Here is a 16,308-nt window from a genome sequence, read left to right on the forward strand (position 1 = left end):
CTCTAAAAGGAACCTTCAAAATCATGCAAATACACGGAAATTAAATAACCTGCTCTTGAATGATCATTGGGTCAAAAATGAAATCAAGATGGAAATTAAAAAATTCTTCGAACTGAACAATAGTGACACAACCTATCAAAACCCCTGAGATACAGCAAAGGCAGTGCTTAGAGGAAAGTTCATAACCCTAAACGTCTTACATCAAAAACTCTGAAAGAGCACAAACAGACAATCTAAGGCCACACCTCAAGGAACCAGAGAACCAAGAACAAACCAAACCCAAACCCAGTAGAAGAAAGGAAATAACCAAGATCAGAGCAGAAATAAATTAAATTAAAACAAAAAAAATACAAAAGATAAATGAAACAAAAAGCTGGTTCTTTGAAAAGATAAAATAAAATTAATAAAACATTAACAAGATTACCAAGAAAAGAAGAAAGAAAATTCAAATAAGCTCAATTAGAACCAAAAAGGGAGATATTACAACTGATACCAAGGAAATACAAAAGATCATTCAAGGCTACTACGAACCCCTTTATGTGCATAAACTAGAAAACCTAGAGGAGACAATAAATTCCTGGAAAGATAAAACCTTCCTCACTTAAATCAGGAAGAATTAGATACTCTGAACAGATAGACAGCAAGCAGCAAGACTGAAATGGTAACTTAAAAATTACCAACAAGGCACTTGGGAGGCCGAGGTGGGCGGATCACCCGAGGTCAGGAGTTTGAGACCAGCCTGCCCAACATGGTGAAACCCCATCTCTACTTAAAACACAAAAAATTAGCTAGGCGTGGTGGTATGCACCTGTAATCCCAGCTACTCAGGAGGCTGAGGCAGGAGAATCGCCTGAACCCAGGAAGCGGAGGTTGCAGTGAGTCAAAATCGTCCCATTGCACTCCAGACTGGGGGATAAGAATGAGACTTCATAGCAAAAAAAAAAAAAAAAAACTAACTAACAAAAAAGTCCAGGACTAGAGAGATTCACAGCAGAAGTCTACCAGACATTCAAAGATTTGGTACCAATCCTACTGAAACTATACCACAAGTCAGAGAAAGAGGGAACTCTCCCGAAATTATTCTATGAAGCCAGTATCACCCTAATACCAAACCAGGAAAGGATGTAACCATAAAAGAAAACTATAGACCAATATCCCTGATTAACATGTAAGTTAAAATCGTCAACAAAATACTAGCTAACCAAATCTGACAACATATCAAAAAGATAATCCACCATGATCAAGTGGGTTTCATACCAGGGATGCAAGGATGGTTTAACATACACAAGTCAATAAATGTGATACACCACACAAACAGAATCAAAAACAAAAATCACATGATCATCTCAACGGATGCAGGAAAGCATTCAACAAACTCCAACATCCCTCTATGATTAAAACTCTCAGCAAAATCAGCATACAAGGGACATACCTCAATGTAATAAAAGACATCTATGACAAACCCACAGCCAACATAATACTGAATAGGGAAAAGCTGAAAGCACTCCCTCTGAGAAATGGAACAACACAAGGATGCCCACTCTCACCACTCCTCTTCAACATAGTATTGGAAGTCCTAGTCAGACCACTTAGACAAGAGAAAGAAATAAAGGGCATCCAGGCCGGGCACAGTGGCTCACACCTGTAATCCTAGCACTTTGGGAGGCTGAGGCAGGTGAATCACCAGGTCAGGAGTTCGAGACCAGCCTGGCCAATGTGGTGAAACTCCGTCTCTACTAAACTACAAAAAATTAGTGGGGCATGGTGGCACGTGCCTGTAATCCCTGCTACTAGGGAGGCTGAGGCAGGAGAATCACTTGAACCCAGGAGGCGGAGGTTGCAGTGAGCCGAGATCGCGCCATTGCACTCCAGCCTGGGGAACAGGGTGAGACCTCATCTCAAAAAAAAAAAAAAAAAAAGCATTCAAATAGGTTAAGAGGAAGTCAAGCTGTTGCTGTTTGCTGATGACATGGTTGTTGTTTACCTAGAAAACCCTAAAAACTCCCCCAGAGAGCTCCTAGAACTGATAAAAAGAATTCAGCAAAGTTTCCAGATACAAAATTAATGTACACAAATCAGTATCTCTTCTATACACTAACAGTGACCAAGCTGAGAATCAAATCAAGAACTCAACTCCTCTTACAATAGCTGCAAAAAATAAAATAAAATACTTAGGAATACGCCTAACCAAGGAGGTAAAAGGAAAACTACAAAAAACTACAAGGAAAACTACAAAACACTGCTGAAAGAAATCACACATGACACAAACAAATGGAAACACATCCCATGCTCATTGACGAGTAGAATCAATATTGTGAAAATGATCATACTGCCAAAAGCAATCTACAAATTCAATGCAATTCCCATCAAAATACCACCATCATTCTTCACAGAATTAGAAAAAACAATCCTAAAATTCATATGGAACCAAAAAAGAGCCCACATAGCCAAAGCAAGACTACACAAAAAGAACAAATCTGGAGGCATCACATTACCTGATTTCAAACTATACTCTAAGGCCACAGTCACCAAAACAGCATGGTACTGGTATAAAAAGAGACATATGGACCAATGGAACAGAAAGAACCCAGAAAAAAGCCCAAATACTTACAGCCAACTGATCTTCGACAAAATAAACAAAAACAAAGTGGGGAAAGGTCACCCTATTCAACAAATGGTGCTAAGACAATTGGCAAGCCACATGTAGGAGAATGAAACTGGATCCTTATCTCTCACCTTATAAAAAAAAAAAACTCAAGATGGATCAAGGACTTAAATCTAAGACCTGAACCTACAAAAATTCTAGAAGATAACATTGGAAAAACTCTTCTAGACGTTGGCTTAGGCAATGATTTCACGACCAAGAACCCAAGAGCAAATGCAATAAAAACAAAGATAAATAGCTGGGACTTAATTAAATTAAAGAGCCTTTGCACAACAAAAGGAACAGTCAGCAGAGTAAACAGACAATCCACAGAGTGGGAGACAATCTTCATAATCTATACATCTGACAAAGGACTAATATCCAGAATCTAAAACAAACACAAACAAATTAGGAAAAAACAAACAATCCTATCAAAAAGTGGGCTAAGGACATGAATAGACAATTCTCAAAAGAAGATATACAAATGGTCAACAAACATAGGAAAAAATGCTCAACATCACTAATATCAAGAATGCAAATCACAACCAAAATTCGATACCACCTTACTTCTGCAAGAACGGCCATAATCAAAAAACAATAGATGTTGGCATGGAGGTAGTGAACAGGGAATACTTCTACACTGCTGGTGGGAATGTAACTAGTACAAACACTGCAGAAAACTGTGGAGATTCCTTAAAGAACTAAAAGAAGGCCTGGATGCAGTGGCTCACACCTGTAATCCCAACACTTTGGGAGGCTGAGGCAGGCAGATCACCTGAGGTCAGGAGTTCGAGACCAGCCTGACCAAAATGCAGAAACCCCACCCCTACTAAAAAAATACAAAATTAGCTGGGCATGGTGGCGCATGCCTGTAATCCCAGCTACTTGGGAGACTGAGGCAGGAGAATCACTTGAACCCAGGAAGTGGAGGCTGCAGTGAGCTGAGATTGCACCATTGCACTCCAGCCTGGGTAACAAGAGCAAAACTCTGTCTCAAAAAAAAAAAAAGAACTAAAAGTAGAACTACCATTTGCTCCAGCAATCCCACTCCTGGGTAACCACCCAGAGGAAAAGAAGTCATTATAAGAAAAAGATACTTGCATACACGTTTATAGCAGCACAGTTCACAATTGCAAAAATGTGGAACCAACCTAAATGCCCATCAGTCAACGACTGGATAAAGAAACTGTGTGTGTGTGTGTGTGTATGTATATGTATATGAATTAATAGCATTTGCAGCAACCTAGAGGAGACTGGAGACTTACTCTAAGTGAAGTAATTCAGGAATAGAAAACCAAACATCGTGTGTGTGTGTGTGTGTGTGTGTGTGTATGTAAATGTATATGAATTAATGGCATTTGCAGCAACCTAGAGGAGATTGGAGACTATTATTCTAAGTGAAGTAATTCAGGAATAGAAAACCAAACATCATACGTTCTCACTAATATATGAGAGCTAAGCTATGAGGACGCAAAGGCATAAGAATGACACAATGGACTTTGGGGACTCAGGGAAAGGGTGGGAAGGGGGTAAGGGATAAAAGACTACAAATTGGGTACAGTATATACTGCTCGGGTGATGGGTGCAACAAAATCTCACAAATCACCACTGAAGAACTTACTCATATAACCAAATACCATCTGTTCCCCAATAACTTATGGAAATTTTTTTTTTTAATTTAATAAAAAATAAAAATAAGACCCTGCAGGAGGCTGAGGCAGGCCAATTGCTTGAGTCCAGGAGTTCAAGACCAGCCTAGGCAACATGGAGACACTCCATCTCTACAAAAAATACAAAAAATTAGCCGGACGTGGTGACACAAGCCTGTAGCCGCAGCTACTCAGGAAGCTGAGGTGGGAGAATCACGTGAACCTGGGATGTTGGAGCCAAAATAGCACCACTGCACTCCAGTCTGAGCAATCGTAGTGAGATCCTGTCTCCAAACAAACAAGCAAACAAATACTAGACCTAGGAAAAGACTTAAACAACCATACATAATAGTGGGAGACTTCAACAGCCCAGTGACTAATGCATTAGCCTGACCACTGAGGCAGAAAACTAACAAAGAAATTCTGGACTTAAATTCAACACATGATGAATTGGACCTAACAGACATCTGCAGACTACTTCATCCATCAACCACTGAACATATACTGTTCTCGCCTGCACGTGGAAGCTACTACAAGATCAACCACATGCTCTGCCATAAAACATGTCTCAATTAATTCAAAAAAAATCAAAATCATACCAACCATACTCTCAGACCACAGTGTAATAAAAAAATTAATACCATGAAGATCTCTCAGAACCACACAATTACATGGAAATTAAACAACTTACTCCTGAATGATTTTTGGATAAACAATTAAAGCAGAAATCAAAAGTTCTTTGAAATAAATGAAAACAGAGTATGAAAATCTCTGGGAACCAGCAAAAAAGTATAAAGAGGAAAGCTCACAACACTAAACACCTACCTCAAAAAATTAGAAAAATCTCAAATCAACAATCTATCACATCTAGAGAAACTAGAAACAAAAGAACAAACTACCCATAAAGATAGCAGAAGAAATAAAAGCGAAGAAGAACTAAATCAAATTAAGACCCAAAAACCATACAAACAATCAGTGAAACAAAAAAGTTGGTTTTCTAAGAGGAAAAACAAGACCAACAGACTGCAAGCTAGATTAACAAAAGAAAGAGAGAAGATCCAAATAAGCACAATCAAAATGACAAAGGTGACAAGCAACCAATATCACAGAAATACAAAAGTTCCTTAGGGACGATTATGAACACTCCTATTTACACAAACTAGAAAACGTAGAGAAAATGGAATAAATAAATTCTTGGAAACCCACAATCTCCCAAGATTGAATCAGGAAGAAATAGAAACCCTGAGCAGACATCAATATTGAATTCTGAAACTGAATCAATAATTAAAAACTTATCAACCAAAAAAATCCCTGGACCACATGGATTTACAGCCGAATTCTATCAGACGTACAAAGAAGAGATGGTATCATCCTCCTGAAACTATGCCAAAAATCAAGCACGAACTCACTAAAACTCATTCAAAGGACGCATCACCCTGATACCAAAACCTGGCAAAGACACAAAGAAAAAAGAAAACTACAGACCAATATCCCTGATGAACATAGACACAAAAATCCTCAGTAAAATACAGGGCCATTTGCGGTGGCTCACGCCTGTAATCCCAGCACTTTGGGAGGCCAAGGCAGGCGGATCACCTGAGGTCTGGAGTTCGAGACCAGCCTGAGCAAGATGGAGAAACCCCCATCTCTACTGAAAAATACAAATTAGACAGGCGTAGTGGTGCATGCCTGTAATCCCAGCTACTCTGGAAGCTGAGGCAGAAGAATGGCTTGAACCCAGGAGGCAGAGGCTGCTGTGAGCTGAGATCGCGCCATTGCACTCCAGCCTGGGCAAAAAGAGCGAGATAAGAGCAAAACTCCGCTTCAGGAAAAAAAAAAAAAAAATACTAGTAAACCAAATACAGCAGCACATCAAAAACTTAATTCACCGTGGTCAAGGAAGTTTCATTCCTGGGATGCACGGTTAGTTCAACATATGCAAATCAATAAATGTGATCCACCACATAAACAGAATTTGAAATAAAAATCTTATGACCATCTCAACAGATATGGAAAAGGCTTTCAACAAAATTCAACATCCCTTCATTTAAAAAAAAAAAAAAAAAACTCTGAACAAACTAGACATCAAAGGAACATACCTCAAAACAGTAAGAGCCATCTATGACAGCCCCACAGCCAACATCATACTGAATGGGCAAAAAATGGAAGCATTCCCCTTGAGAACTGGAATAAGACAAGGATGCCCACTCTTAAAACTCCTATGTAACACAGTATTGGAAGTCCTCGCCGGAACAGTAAGGCAAAAGAAAGAAAGAAAAGGCATCCAAGTAAAAAAAGGAGAAGGCAAACAGTATCTCTTCACGGACAGTTTGGTTCTATACCTAGAAAACCTTAAAGGCTCCACCGAAGGCTCCTAGAACTGATAAACTACTTGAGTAACGTTTCAGGATACAAAATGAACAAAAACCAGTAGCATTTCTATACACCAGTAACGTTCCAGCTGAGAGCCAAATCAAGAACATAATCCCATTTACAATGGCCACAAAATAAAATAAAATAATAAAATAAAATAAAATAAAATACCTAGGGATACATCTAACCAAGGAGATGAAGGATCTCTACAAGGAGAACTACAAAACACTGCTGAAAGAAATCAGAAATGACACAAACAAATGGAAAAACATTTCATGTTCATGAAGTGGAAAAATCAACATCATTAAAATGACCACACTGCCCAAAGCAATCCACAGATTCAACACTATTCCTATCGCGCTACCAACATCATTTTTGACAGAACTAGAAAAAAACTATTCTAAAATTCATATGGAACAAAAAGGGCCTAAATAGCCAAGGCAATCGTTTAAGTAAAAAGGACAAAGTCAGAGATACCACATTACCCAACTTCAAACTATACTATAAGGCTACTTTAACCAAAAAATCAAGTTACTGGTACCAAAACAGATACATAGACCAATGGAACCGAATAGAGAACCCAGAAATAAAGTTGCACACCTACAGCCATCTGATGTTCAACAAAATTGACAAAAGCGATAGGGAAACGACTCCTTCATTCAACAAATGGTGGTGGGATAGCTGGCTAGTCATATGCAAAAGAATGAAACTGGACCCCTAACTCAAGATGGATTAAAGATTTAAATAGAAGACCTCAAACTGTAGGAATCCCAGAAGAAAACACAGGAAACACCATTCTGGACATCAGCCTTGGGAAAGAATTTATGACTAAAAGCAATTGCAACCAAAAAACTGATGAGTGGGATCTAATTAACTTAAAAAGCTGCTTTTGTACAGCAAAAGAAACTATCAACAGAGTAAACAGACAACCTACAGAATAGGAGAAAATATTTGCAAACTCTGCAGTCGACAAAGGTCTAGTATCTAGAATCTGTAAGAAACTTAATTCAAAAAGTAAAAAGCAAATAATCCCATTTTTAAAATCAGCAAAAGACATGAACAAACTTTTATCAAAAGAAGACATACAAGTGGCCAAACATATGAAAAAATGCTCAACATGACTAATCATAAGAGAAATGCAAATCAAAACCACAATAATATACCATTTGTACCAGTCAGAATGACAATTATTAAAAAGTCAGGCCTCAGATTTCTGGACTGATAATAAGCATTGGCTTCAACTTAAAGTCACCAACTTCATTAGTCCCTAAAAAGAAAATCAGTCTGTACTTTGAAACTTTGAAGCCAGTCACTGACATCTTTTCCCTAACTATGACAGTCCTAGATGACATCACCTTCCAGTAGAAAGCTGTTTCATCTACATTGAAAATCTGTTGTTTACAGCAGCTACACTCGTCAATTATCTTAATTAGATCTTCTGATAACTTACTGCAGCTTCTATATCAGCAATTGCTGCTAAGGGGTGGTTTCCTGGCCCACCTGAATTCACGGCAGACAGCTTTTGTTTCTACTTGCCCATCAGAAACATGATTTTTTGCCTGGGGTCAGAATGTAAAATATCCCTATCCTTCCCCCATCAGCACATGGCTTTTCCTTCTCTCTCTCTCTCCCTTAGGACAAGTATATCATGTGCAAGGACTGGAAGACAATATTTTTAAAGTCAATCCTCCCCAGTTTGAGCTTAGATCAAGGCAATCAATCAAAATCCCAGAAGCCTTTCTGGTATGTCATTACACATCACTTTGAAAGGTGCATGCCAAAACTGAGAGAAAGTAAGATAACTGACCGCAAAGGAACACAACCCAACTTTTTGAGGTGGTAGAAATGTTCTAAATCTTGATTTGGGTGGCAGTTACAGGATTATACACACTTTGTCAAAACTCATCAAACTGCACACTTAGAGAACATGAACTTTATTACATAAAAATATTAATGATCCTATCTTTTAAAACTTCAGCCGGTTTTTCTAGTAGAAGTTGACAAGCTGGCAATCTTAGAGTTTGTGTATTTTCTTCAACACTGCTCAGAACTCTGACGGTAGAATTTGTCCAGAGTTAGCATTTTCTAGGCAGATGCCACAGAACACCAATGATATAAGGGAGTTAAAGATATTAGCAAAAGAATGGTTGATGAAATAGACCGAGTAGAGAAAGAAATTTTAAAAGAGGGAGGGGAACTAATGAACAGGGAGAAAGAATAAAGTAGAAACATTTTGCGAACCATTGAAGAGCATATTCCTACAGAAAGATAAGCAATCTTTTTTAAAAATTGACAATTGCGCCTTAGAAATCAAAGAGACTTCATCTTCATGGCTAAGGCCAAGATGAAGCCATCCACATGGTACAGTGATAGAGGCAGCACTATGTTAACAAATCTCATTAATATTAAACCAAAAAAGTAATCTAATGGCTACATGATTCTCCAGGAGTTAAAAGTTTGCTTCAAAGCAGCTCATAATATGGCTCACTTTAAACAAGTAAGTCAAAGATCCCCCAAATGAATCCAGTAAACACGAGAATTTTCTATTAGTCCACGCATCTCATTTTCTCAGTATGTGGAACAACTGGAATGTTACTAATTTAACTTAGGCAAAAAGACAATCTGTGAGGCATTGGTCAAGTGAAAATACATGATTTATTTTGGTAAACAATTCATGTTTTATGTCATTTTGTCTTTATTTCCTCTTTTTCTGGTGTTTTACATGAAAATCTTTTCAGTTATGAATTTTAAATAATTTTTATACTGTCTATTTTTAAAATCCTTACAGTCAAAAAAACCTCATAATTAAAAGTCAATATAAAATACACACACAACACAATTTTCTATTTTCCTGACTTGGCAAACACAATATAATGTACATAGTTTCATCTGTCTTTGACATACTGTGAATTTTAACACCTCAGAATATCATCATAAAGGTAATGTTTTTAATCAAAGGCCCCCAAAAATGTTATTCTTGACTGACTGCCTTTAGAGCATGCACTCTTCTAGTTGCTTGGGAATTTTGTGGAGAACAAGTCACCCACAAAGTACCTCTCATGGATGTTAAGAGGGAGGATTTCTTATGTGCTTAGGCAGACATACTCTGGAATTACCTTTTTTAAAATAAGCAACGTTTTGGATATGTCCCCTCCAAAATTCAGGTGCTGAATCTAAATGGTCAATGTCATGTATTAAAAGGTGGGGTACTTTCAGAAGTTTGAGGTTATAGTGATCTATGATCACCATGCCACCACACTCCAACCTAGACAAGATTAAGACTCTTTAAAAAAAAGTCGAGCCTTTAAGGGGTAATTAGGTCATGAGGGTTCCTTACCTTGTGAATGGGATTAAGGCCCTAATAAAAGATTTCACCCTTGGGAGGCTGAGACGGGCGGATCACGAGGTCAGGAGATCGAGACCATCCTGGCTAATACGGTGAAACCCCGTCTCTACTAAAAATACAAAAACTAGCCGGGCGAGGTGGCGGGCGCCTGTAGTCCCAGCTACTTGGGAGGCTGAGGCAGGAGAATGGCGGAAACCCAGGAGGCGGAGCTTGCAGTGAGCTGAGATCTGGCCACTGCACTCCAGTCCGGGCGACAGAGCGAGACTCTGCCTCAAAAAAAAAAAAAAAAAAAAAAGATTTCACCCTTGTCCTTTCACAATGTGAAAACACAGCAATCCTCACCACCAGAGGATATAGCAACAAAGCACTATCTTGGAGCCACAGAGCAGCCCTTATTGGAAAACCAAACCTGCTGCCAGCTTGATCGTGGACTTCGTAGCCTCTAGAACTGTGAGTAAATAAATTTTTCTTCTTTATAAATTACCCAGTCTATGGCATTTTGTTATAGCAGCACAAACAAACTTAAGACATCTATCATTTGACTATCTCATTAAGTAGGGAAGAGCTTAATCTCCTATTATACTGACAATGGAAATATATTTAATCAAAGATAAAAGCAATCATTTTTCGGCGGGGCGTGGTGGCTCAAGCCTGTAATCCCAGCACTTTGGGAGGCCGAGACAGGTGGATCATGAGGTCAGGAGATCGAGACCATCCTGGCTAACACGGTGAAATCCTGTCTCTACTAAAAAATACAAAAAACTAGCCAGGCGAGGTGGTGGGCGCCTGTAGTCCCAGCTACTCCGGAGGCTGAGGCAGGAAAATGGCGTGAACCCGGGAGGTGGAGCTTACAGTGAGCCAAGATCCGGCCACTGCAGTCCAGCCTGGGCGACAGAGCAAGGCTCCGTCTCAAAAAAAAAAAAAAAAAAGCAATCATTTTTGAACATTAGGATATGCCCTTTTTTTTTTCACTGACATCCAAATTCTCTAGCACTTCAAAACAGTAAGCTTGTTGTATCTCATTTTTGTTGTTTCCTGTTCAATGTAAGAATTTCCAGCCAGAAACAGTGGCTCATACCTGCAATTCCAGCACTTTGGGAGGCCGAGGTGAAAGGACTGCTTGAGGCCAGGAATTCAAAACTACCCTGGGCAACGTAGCGAGATCCTGTCTCTATAAAACATTTTAAAATTAGCCAGGCATAGTAATGGGTGCCTGCAGTCCTAGCTACTGAGGAGGGTGACACAGGAGAATCTCTTGAGCCCAGGAGTATGAGGTTATAGCGAGTTACCACCGTGTCACTGCACTCCAGCCTGGACTACACAGCAAGACCCTGTCTCTTAAAAAAATAAAAAAGGAAAAAATAATTCTGTCAAAATTTTTTCCTAGCTCTCAATACGAAGTTTTCTAAATATTGAGGGGAGGTAGAGATTCTGTATAGACTAGTCTCCACTTTCTTCAAATTCTTCCTAATATTTTATAATTTCAATAAGAAGTTACATTTCAAATTATACCACAGACAATGCTAATACGGTGATAAATTATTTAATATTCTTACCATTTAGAGATGCATGCTAAAAGTTAGGAATATATCTGAGGTTATTTCAAAATAATAAAGGATGCAGTATATGTAGGGGAATATATTATGTAAGATTGCCCAAGGAATTAATAATTGTTGAAACTGAGTGATGGATACATAGAGGTTCACTTTCTCTACTTTGCTAAACTATGTTTAAAGTTCTCCATAATAAAAAGATTTTTAAAGAGTAAACAATAGGAATTAAATCTAATTAAATTGTTCTTAGAAATAATTAGACACAAAAAAGGGTATTCATTGTAAATTACTTATAACAAAATTTAGAAGGAAATTAAATGTCCAAACATAAAATATTAATTAGTTATAGAATATTCATTCCATGAGATACCAAGTAGCCACTAAAAATCATGTTGTAGAAAACTCATTGATATAAAAAGAATTCACAATATACTTCTAAGAGAAAAAAAGGCAGGTTACAAAATAATATGTACAGAATTGAACCATTTTCATTTTTTAAATGTGGGCATCTGTGTGTGTATGTGTGTGTTTGCATATGTGTGTACTTCTACCAAATACTGACAGACTTTGTTTCTTTCACTGCTTTATCCCCAGCACAAAAAACTGTACCTGGAACATAATAAGAACAACACATACTTGTGGCATGTAAAGGTTTTGGCATTCCAGACAACAGGGTTTCCCTTGGGGTATGATTCTCTCTGTGCTTTTGTTTCATAAGGTTTCTCAAATAAACATTCAGTTTTTTCTGTTATTGGGGGAAAACATTTAAAATTGTAACTCACATAACAAAATTAAAATTTATTTGCCTGATTCAATAATTATTTCATGAAATGCATTCAATAAAATCATTTTATACACTGAAAAAAGAAAGGCCTCTTCTATACTTTGAATGAATAAACTGGCAACAGCAATCAGAAATAGTAAAAACAGGCTGAGTGCAGTGGTTCATGCCTGTAATCCCAGCACTTTGGGAGGCCAAGGCGGGAGGATCACGAGGTCAGGAGATCAAGACCATCCTGGCTAACATGGTGAAACCCCATCTCTACTAAAAATACAAAAGCTTAGCCAGGCGTGCTGGCGGGTGCCTATAGTCCCAGCTACTCAGGAGGCTAAGGCAAGAGAATGACATGAACCCAGGAGGCAGAGCTTGCAGTGAGCCGAGAATACCCCTCTGCACTCCAGCCTGGGTGACAGAGCGAGACTCCGTCTCAAAAAAGAAAAAAGGAAATAGTAAAAACAATAACCTGTTAATCAGTCTTATCGTTGTGAGTGAATTCTGTTGCTGAACAATAACATAGCCTTACTATCTTTAGGAAAGCTAACACTTCTAAAATGAATCTTTAAAACTGGTACAAAAAAGTATAAAATCAGTTTTTAAAAAATGAGTCCATTATATTCATTCAATATACACTTACTGAATTTGTAGACAATAAGTTACCTGCTAGGGTAATCCAAAAAAAGATTACGTTATAGCCCTTGATAACCAAGAGGCTCCCAATCTAGTGGGAAAGACAGATGAATAAAAGCTAAATGAAACATAAAAATAAAGGTAGCTGACATTTGTTAGGTTCTTTTTTTGGCATTGTGCTGACACTTAACAAGCATTTTCTTTTTTTTTTTTTTTTTTTTGAGACAGAGTCTCACTCTGTCGCCTAGGCTGGAGTGCAGTGGTACAATCTCAGCTCACTGCAACCCCCACCTCCCAGGTTCAAGCAATCCTCCCACCTCAACCTCCCAAGTAGCTGGGATTACAGGTGTGCACCAACATGCCTGGCTAATTTTTGTATTTTTAGTAGAGATGGGGTTTCAACATGTTGGTCAGGCTAGTCTCAAATTCCTGGCCTCAAGTGATCCACCCACCTAGGCCTCCTAAAGTGCTGGGATTATAGGCATGAGCCACCACACCTGGCCAAACAAGCATTTTCTTACTTAATCCCAATAACAACATTTTTGGTAGTTACTATGATATTCTCAGTTTTTAGAAAAGAAAACATTAAGACTTAAATGACTTTCTCAGTCACTTGGGTAATAAAAGGCAAAACAGAATCAAACCAAATAAACCCTGTCCCAGATACAATATGGTGTTGCTCATTGTTAGGATGCTAGCAAACACCAAAGTGGACTCTTATCATTTCCATCAGTTACTATCAAGTATAACATAATAGTCACCTTTTTTAAGGTAGATATCCTTTTGGAAGTGTTTCCAGGAATTTTTTATCTTCAACTCAACTAGTTATCTCTACTTTGAAATACACTATTACAGCCACTAACCTATAAGCCTCTAGAGCACAGAATTCAGTAGCTTCTCTTCTCCCAGTGCTATACAATGCATGCACTCAAGAAATATTAAACAGATGAACTTTTAGCTTGTTTTATGCTTCCTAAATTCCAAATCACTATATCATATTACATAATAGTTGGTCTAGGTCAATAGCAATTTCATTTATGTTATTAGGAAAATGTGGTATGGAAGAATCAGAGGAATAAAATTCTGAAGGGCTAAATTATGGTGGTTATGCTAATTGGGGAACACTGCTGACCGTAGAAGATGACCAAGATACTCTTCCTCCAGGGACTTCTTCCTAATCTTCTAAATGTCCTATAAGCCAAATTTCATAAGAGAACTAGAAATGTGCAAAACTAGGGGGTAGTTTTGTTTCTTGCAAAAATCTGGTGATAAGGATCTGAGCTAAAAATAGTGAGAATGACGGAAAAGAATTCAAGAGATATTTCAAAAGCAGAATCATTTCTCACTACATGCAAGACAAAAATCATAACTAACTGTGGAACCTAAGATCTTCTCAGTCATCTCATTTCTGTTTCCTACAGCCTAGCCAGAGAGAACTACTCCTTAAAGGTCCTGAATTCTCACGTAACATTTTAAAACTCCCACAATAACTGTAATATAGGCCGGCGCAGTGGCTCACACCTGTAATCCCAGCACTTTGGGAGGCCGAGGCGGGCGGATCACCTGAGGTCAGGAGTTCGAGCCTGGCCAATACGGTGAAACCCCGCCTCTACTAAAAATACAAAAATCAGCCAGGCATGGTGGCGGGCGCCTGTAATCCCAGGTACTCGGGAGGCTGAGGCAGGAAAATCGCTTGAACCCAGGAGGCAGAGGTTGCAGTGAGCCGAGATCACGCCACTGCACTCTAGCCTGGGTGACAAGAGCAAAACTCCATCTCCAAAAAGTAATAATAACAACCGTAATATAAAAAGCAGTGTGCAGTCACTTGTATGTTAAAAAGAAATAGACAGTAGAACACAGGAATGGGAAAGGCACTCAAATTTTGTGTTGGAAAATGAACCAATGAAGATAATGCAGAAGACCTTCATAACTGATTTGAGAAGGGACTAGCAGCTATCTCTTGGTGATGAGATAATACAGGCCCTACCTCTATATCACCATATTCTCTTACAACATGATCTTCCCCTTATTTCTGCCTGTCAAAATTAACCACTTGCTTAAAGACACCATCAAAAATCTTCTCTGGGAAATTTACAGAAATCACCTCCTCACTTCTACCATTGTCCCCACACAAGTACACACACATACACAAAGAACTAGTCCCATTGTCTACTATGGTCCCACAGCACTTGGCACCTGCCTCTATTATAGTACTTAGTACAGTGCGTCATTATTCCTTTCATTATGATGTTCTGTATGAGAATATCACTAGAGCTAGAATATGAATTCCACAAGGATATGGATCATATCTTACCTAGCCTATTTCCATTAAATACCTACCACAGAACCTCACACACTACTGTTTAAATAACTTCTATCTAATAAACAAATGAATAAACAAATGAAAACAAATTTGCTAACTCCTGGACAGCTAAAGGAACCTCAAAATGTCTGTGACTCAGACAGTGCCTTTATGGGAAAAAAAATCTATCTTCCTATATAAACACTTATGGTTAACCATGACCTGCTTCAACTTAAATCAGTTTCGCTACCACAGCAATAAAAAATACACATATATGGCTAGAAGTTGATGTAAAGGCCAAAAGCATCCCTACCAGGGCTGAAATGGCCAATGGGGATATTCCAAATTTCATGGTTGCAAAATGACCCAATTAATCTTAGATTTCAGTTAACTGAACAAAGACAAGGTTCACTGGAGCTCAAGTCATCATTCCAAGTGACTCTAAGTTATTAGTCCCTGTGTTAATGGAGCCTGTTACACAACCCAGTATTAGAAAACACTGGAGCTCGGAAGGAGCATGCTACTCCATGCACATTTCCCAAGTATCCTCACAATAAACTTCTATTACTGAAGACAATCTATGTAGTTCTCTACCTTGAGTCTTAAAAGACCTAAGTAACAGTAAATAATAAAGGAAACTAAGCAAAGGAAAGAATCACACACCAGATGTGAACTGTAAAAAGTGATAACGCCAATTAGTAAAGATTAGGTGTCCCAGGCGCGGTGGCTCATGCCTGTAATCCCAGCACTTTGGGAGGTGGAGGCAGGCGGATCACGAGGTCAGGAGATGGAGACCATCCTGGCTAACATGGTGAAACCCTGTCTCTCCTAAAAATACAAAAAATTAGCCAGGTGTGGTGGTGGGCACCTGTAGTCCCAGCTACTCAGGAGGCTGAGGCACAAGAATGGTGTGAACCCAGGAGGTGGAGCTTGCAGGGAGCCAAGATCGCGCCACTGCACTCCAACCTGGGCAAGAGAGAGAGACTCCATCTCAAAAAAGAAAAAAAGAAAAAAAAGATTAGGTGGAAGGTGT

At 38.7% G+C, this 16,308-nt stretch overlaps 1 protein-coding gene across 1 annotated transcript in view; it reads right to left on the reverse strand.

The window, feature by feature from the left end:
* The window catches only part of STK3 (serine/threonine kinase 3), a 354,584-nt gene that overhangs the window by 319,205 nt on the left and 19,071 nt on the right, over positions 1-16,308 (reverse strand). The gene's annotated exons all lie outside the window — the stretch shown is intronic.

Source organism: Trachypithecus francoisi, unplaced genomic scaffold (assembly GCF_009764315.1).
Source record: "Trachypithecus francoisi isolate TF-2019V2 unplaced genomic scaffold, Tfra_2.0 Lachesis_group7, whole genome shotgun sequence".
NCBI lineage: Eukaryota > Metazoa > Chordata > Mammalia > Primates > Cercopithecidae > Trachypithecus > Trachypithecus francoisi.